We start from the raw sequence: 6,000 nt of genomic DNA, 5'->3' as shown, positions 1-6,000 counted from the left end.
CTAGGATCGCCTCATGCTAAATAATCCAAATGTATCCACATAATAATGTGGTCTCGATCATATAACACACACATATATATATATTAAAATATGCCATCAATGGGCCAAAATTATAAAAATGTCATTCTAATAAGAAACAGGCCCACATGCGTGCTTCATACACCTAAACATGCAAATACATTCATATTATAATATAACTCACAAAATTGATATAATCATGCATATTATCACATAATAATGCAATTAAATCAATTATTACCCTCCTGGCCCTCTAATCAAGGCACTAAAGCTTATTAGGGAAATTGAGACGTTACAATTAATGATAAAATTTAATGGACAATGATACTAAATACCATGACAATTATAAAATTATTAATTATAATGGACAAAATATTAAAAAACTTATATGTGAAGTACAATTATTGCACCTTATCATTGGATAATTAATATGAGTATTAAACTTTTAAGAATGAAATATATAGAAAACAATAACATAATCATGTTAAATATTAATAAGGAAAATTTACATATATCACTAAAAGTTAAGAAAATTTTACATTTTTACGGTTACACAGAATTTTTTTTCTTTTTAGCTGTTCAAACTTTTTTTTCTTTCAAATTATACTACTTCTTCCCTTCGCCGAAGAAGAAGCCATTTCTTGGGAGAGGCGATGGGTCTAGGCCTGCGCAGAGGGCTGGTCGGCTCAAAGTCGAAAAGTTATACTACTCATGCATGTGCGTATATGTATTCCAAAGTTGAAAAGTTGAATATATATATACATATATATATTATATACAATCAATTCAATTGCATCATATTATATATATAATTATTTTGTGTTAGATGCTATTGTGTTGATATCATCTTTAACAATCTTATGAATAAACTTTTCAACATGTAATCAGAAAAAATAAATAAATCCTATATATATGGTTAATTTTATTACCAATAATTCAGTTCATGGCCAATACTAGTTAAAAACATTGCTTGCTATCAACCAAGTCATATGCGTAATAAACTTATTACATATACTCCTTTCAATTTGAACTTTGAGATTTTAGCTGGGTTTGTTTGTTTTAGAATATATGACATGATAACGATGATAAAATGGAAACACAGATAGAACTCTTAAGTATTCATTAATATGAACCTCTAAATATAATCATGTTTGTATTTATGTATATAGTTATTAGGCACTGTAATATGTTATTACACATAAGAGAGTGAGTGTGGTAATCTGTTTTACAACTAAAAAACAGAGTTATTCTTCATATGGAAGAGGGACACTGAGTTGTTCCTTAGCATAAAACACCCCAAATACATTTTCGTATGTATATTGTACTTAATATGGAGAGAGAGATTGTTCTCAATGTGAACACGTCCAGAGAAAGGGAAAAATGTGTATTCATTCGACACTCTCTCCAACAATACATATAAAAATTAGTGTGGATGAGATTATTGTAGAAGCAACACAGTGGACTTCTTACATATATGTATGACTATGCAATTGGTAATAATTAATTGCACTAATATTTTTTTTGGTGAGAGACGTGGTCAAAACCCATTTTAATTTTGATTGGTGAGAGAAAACCAAAATGTCATAAAAGTAATAAAACAAAAACTTGATGTAACGACCCAAACTCGCTAATAAGACTTAAGGGTTTTGATTAGTGTGCCTGGAGGGCCTAATGGGAATTATGTGTGACTTTAATGAGTAAAATGTATGATTATGACTTAAAGCATGTTATATGACTATTTGAATATTCGAGATGCATGACTATGTGTATTAGTATGCATGTAGGCCCTGACTAGGTTAGAATGGCATAACTGTAATTTTGGCCATTATGGGCATAATTGTATAGATATATGTGATAATTGTTGAGACCACATTATTATGTGGATATATCTGTGATCTGTGACTCGAGACGATCCTAGTGAGCAAATTAGCGAAAAAGTCATGGCAGGGATTTATACCCGGCTCGGGGTGAGCCTGGGGGTATAAATGGGAATTTAGTGAGTATATTGGAGTCTATTTTAACAACGAGGAATATTATTGGTGATTAATTAGGTATTGGGAAGTAAGCAGGAAAATATTAGAGACACTCGAGGAACTAGCGGGAATTGGGCGAAATGACCAAAATACCCTTAAGTGGACTAAAGGATTTGGGATTAAAGGGGAGGGTATTGTGGTCATTTGGCAGATAGAGATAAGCAAAACTGAGGCTTTATGTTAGTGGAAGTTGTAGAATAATATAGAAGTCTGAGGAAAAGAAAGAAAAAGAAAGGGAGGAAAACATAGTTGTTTTCTCTAGGGTCAGTTTGTGGTTCTCTCACCATTTCTCCTGGGTTTTCTTGGAGCAAAGCTCAGAGGAGAGCTAGGTTAGGCTGAGCATCAAGGATCCTAAGTTAGGCTTGAAGAATTGGCAGGGGTTTAGCAAGAACACACCATCACTTGAGGTAAGACTTTGTAGCTTCTTCAGTTTCTGGTTTTAGTTTTTGACCTATGGTGCATAAGCTGGATTTGAGGGGAACTTTAGGGAATTCAGGCCAAAGGGTGAGGAAGAGCAAGCTAAGGAGGTGTAGAGGTTGTCTTGATATCGAATTTCCATTAAAGGTATGAAATTCTAAGCTTTAAACTTTGAAGGTTTGATTGTCTTTGCTGAGTTTTTGAAGTCTGTGAGCAACAATGGTGAATTTTGAGATTAGGGATGCATGTGATTGGGTTTTGAGTATTTGGGATGCTTGGGATGAGTGGTGTGTGTTAATAAGCTTGTTTTTGAGTTTGGTGAAGGTTTGGAGAAGTTTTAGTTAAGTTTGGCTCGAGGAAATCGCAGGAAGGGAAACTGAGTTGTTGCCTGTCTGTGACTAGCGCTACAGCGCTAGCCTTTGGGCGCTGTAGCGCTAGGCCATGCATGCTGAGGGAATTTTGGTTCTGCTTGTAGCGCTGTAGCGCCCTCCAATGAGCGATGTAGCGCTACCCTGTCTTCATAAATGGATTTTAGGGTTATTTACAAGGGTTTTTGACCAAGGGTTCGGGGTTCGATTCCACCACCTTGTTTGGTGGAACTAAAACTTCCCGAGGGCTCGGGATTGGTCCCGAGGCTAGGTTTTGGACTTGAGGTTCGGTGATGACTTTGACCTATGGTTGTGTTTAGGTGAGCGCTAGGGCTCGAGAGGGATCGTGCTCAAGGAGTCAGGTGATCAAAGCTAGCGAACCGAAAGGTAAGAAAACTGCACCTGGTTATATGTTTGTGATGGGACTAAGTGCTCCCGATATTTGAATTATGTCAATGATGGTATTATGCCATGGGACATGTGATAGCGGCCTAAGGGTGCCGTACACAATATTTGCGCACGGGGCGCAGCTTGGCCACTGGTAGCCGAGGACAGCTTAATATTCACTGAGCTCGGTTTAAGCGGGCCAGAGTCAGTGGGATAACGGAGGGTGCAGCCTGAGGGTGCTAACCCTAGTTATCATATGTGATTTGGTGTATGCTATGAATTGATATGCTTATTATGTTGGATACTTGACTATTCTGAATGTTGATATGGTTAAGAATATGTGATGCGGTATGAGATATTGATTTGTCTGTTGATTGCTTATGCTCTGTTGTTATGTTTTCTTGCTGGGTCTTGGCTCATGGGTGCTACGTGGTGCAGGTAAAGGCAAAGGCAAGTTGGACCAATCCTGAGATGGAGGGCTGCGAGGTGGAATGTATATAGCCAGATGTTCGGTCGCCATGGCCGAGGAGTGGATCAGGACAAAGATTGCCTATTTGTCTATTTTACCTTAATATGGCTAATACTGTATTTAGTCCTTGAATATTTTGTAAACAGTTTCAAACTAAACATTTTTGGGATCCCGTGTAAACAGGAAATGTTTCTTAATGAAAATGTGACTTCTGAGACCAAAACGTTTTAACCCTAGTTCCTTTGTGGTTTCAATAACACATTTTAAATTAACGACTTGATTAGCAAGTCTAGCACTTTGTAAACACAGTGTAGCGGTCTTGGCTATCCAGGGCGTTACACTTGATTAAAGTAATTTAATATTAATACATTACTGGTGTATATTATGTAATGTATTACACTCTATAATCTATAACTTATTGCATACTAATAGAAGATAGTTTGACCATATATTTTGTCGTTGGTAAATGTCTAGAAAACTATAAAAATTCCACATAGGTTGATTGATGTAATGCCCCAAATTTCCTAATAAGGTTTAGGACCTTGATTGGGAGGTCGGGAGGGCCATAATTGATTTATTATGATATTCAATGATTATATGCATGTTTATGTGAATTATATTATTATATGATGGTAAATGCATGGATATGGGTTCATTTTTAATTATAAGGGCATTTTGGTAATTTGGCCCATTGAGGGCGTGATTGTGTATTTTCGTGCATGTGGGCGAATTATAAATAATACCACATTATATGTGGATCGGTTCGAGCCATTCGGCATGAGACGATCATGGAATGCAAGTTTTCGGTCTAGTCATAACGGGATTAAGTTCGGGGCTCGAAGTGAGTCTCGGGGTAATTTGGTGGTTAGAACGCTGCCGGGAATTAAAGGGTAACGGGATGTGAATTATTGGTATTTGAGAATATTGAGAATAATGAGAATTGGAGGGTGTTAATTATAATTAACGAGATAGGCGGGAAATGCCGATTTTACCCTTGGGAGTTTTTAGAAGCCTTTATTTGACCTAGGGGCAAAATAGTCTTTTCACCCCTAAGATATACATCAGTCCTTTGAGTTTAGAAGGCTGTGGAATTGTTAAAAAACAGAGCATCAACAACCTTCTTTCTCTCCCTCACCCGTGCACCATTTTCCCTCTTTCTCTCTTTGGAATTTTGAAGCCAAATTTGAAGGAATAAGCTAGGAAATCAAGGTTTGAGCTTAGGAACTTGATTCAGCCATTGAAGGGGATTCAAAATCAAGCTTGAGGTAAGGAAACTCAGCCATGAAAGTCTTGTTATACCCTGTTTTCTTTTAAGTTTCATTTGAGGATTTTGATGTGTTAGTTGGAATTAATGGAAGTTTGGTTGGTGTTTAACTTGGGTTTTGATGAGGGTGAGTTGTAGATGAAGTTTAGGGGTTGAATTGGGTGTTAGGTTGATGTTTGGGATTGGTTTGAAGGGTTGGCTTCAAGGAAAACGCAAGGGAAGAAATTCTGGTTTTTGCTGTTTTGCATAATGAGTCACGGCATGGCTATGGTGAGCCGCGGCCCATGTTGCTTGGCAGAGAAGGGCCGCCTCTGTCTGAGGGGCGAGCCGCGGCGCGGATAGGGAGGGTCGCGGCCCATAAGGAATTTTTGGCCAGAAATGAGTTTTTAGCTTGGGGATTCAAGCCTTAGGCCTCATGGTCGATCCTATTACCCGGTTTAGTAGTGTTTGATGTCTCAGAGGCTAGGTTTTGGTTTGGGAACCTTTGTTTTCGTTTTCATTGATGAATCATATATCTTGGTTATGACTAGGTGACCGCTAAAGGACTAAAAGTTGATCGTTCTCAAGGGTCGTTCTTTTAATCATTCTAGCTCGAATCTGAGGTAAGAAAACTGCACCCCATATGTGACATGCATGGTTATGTTTGATGCATGTTGGATGTTTAAATGTAAACATTGATAGCATATTGAATGCTTAGCAATTTTTCCCATTTGCATATGATTATTATTGAGGCATGCTGGATGGTTAAGTGTGATGCATGTGATGCACGAGAAACATGTGATTAGGGCATGCCATGGATGATGAATATGAGATTGGTCAAAGCTTGAGTCTCTGTGTTTGTGCATGATCATTATTATGCTCGCAATTGTTAAGTAAGCATGCTGAATGCCCCATCTTTGGATGTTTGACATATGATATATGTTTGGTAGCATTGCTTACTTGTACATGGTACTGACTCATTAGTCAGAATTGGCAAAGGTGTTGGTATCAACTATGAAGCTGTGACTCATTAGTCAGGTCGGCAATGGTTCGGGCACTGGTCAC

The sequence above is a fragment of the Humulus lupulus genome, chromosome 1, assembly GCF_963169125.1.
Source record: "Humulus lupulus chromosome 1, drHumLupu1.1, whole genome shotgun sequence".
NCBI lineage: Eukaryota > Viridiplantae > Streptophyta > Magnoliopsida > Rosales > Cannabaceae > Humulus > Humulus lupulus.
The sequence above is the reverse complement of the archived record's forward strand: the minus strand, read 5'-3'. Positions refer to the sequence as shown.